The sequence below is a fragment of the Mobula hypostoma genome, chromosome X1 (assembly GCF_963921235.1).
Source record: "Mobula hypostoma chromosome X1, sMobHyp1.1, whole genome shotgun sequence".
Classification (NCBI taxonomy): domain Eukaryota; kingdom Metazoa; phylum Chordata; class Chondrichthyes; order Myliobatiformes; family Myliobatidae; genus Mobula; species Mobula hypostoma.
This window is the reverse complement of record NC_086128.1, coordinates 48,961,277-48,961,942: the sequence shown is the minus strand read 5'-3', so window position 1 is coordinate 48,961,942 and position 666 is coordinate 48,961,277.

Sequence of the window (666 nt, the reverse complement as noted above, 5' to 3'; positions counted from 1 at the left end):
ATACTTAGTTTCTCCAGCATTAGGTCTGCTGCTCTGAATTTTCTGCATCGTAAGAACCTCTTGTGTTTAAAAAACAAGAATGACCCTGGGTTCAGCATTGATGTTGAAAGGCAAAAATGCTGGAAGCTGGAATAATGCACACTTTGACCACTAGCCAGTGCTGTTGCCTTTAAAATTGGTTTGTAAAGCATTATAAATACTTCTGCACTTGTGCAAAGCTCCTTAACACAAATTACCCAATGTGTTTTCATGATCTGGAAACAATTTGAATATCACAAGTAGATTGCAGAAACTAACGTAAATTAAAGTTTAAAGTTCTGATTATCGCTAGATGATCTTATATGCACAGAGCAACCTATGCACAGAGGAATGAAAATGTCTTCAATAGAAATTTGCAAAGAATGCTTCAATTAGAAAAGCTTCTGTCTGCCAAAGCAAAAGGGTCTCAAGGTGAATGAAAGCAAAATGAAATGAGTATATTGGAATATTCCTCATGGACACTGAACATTCTAGAAATGGGAGACTGCAGGGAGAGGTACTTAACTGTTTTGCAAGATCAATTTTCTTCTGTGATTCAGAACTTTCTCTTGATACAAGCTTATGAAGTCTCCATTCTTCGACAAGTTAACAATAATACAAAGTTCATATTTCAGTAATTTCCAAAAA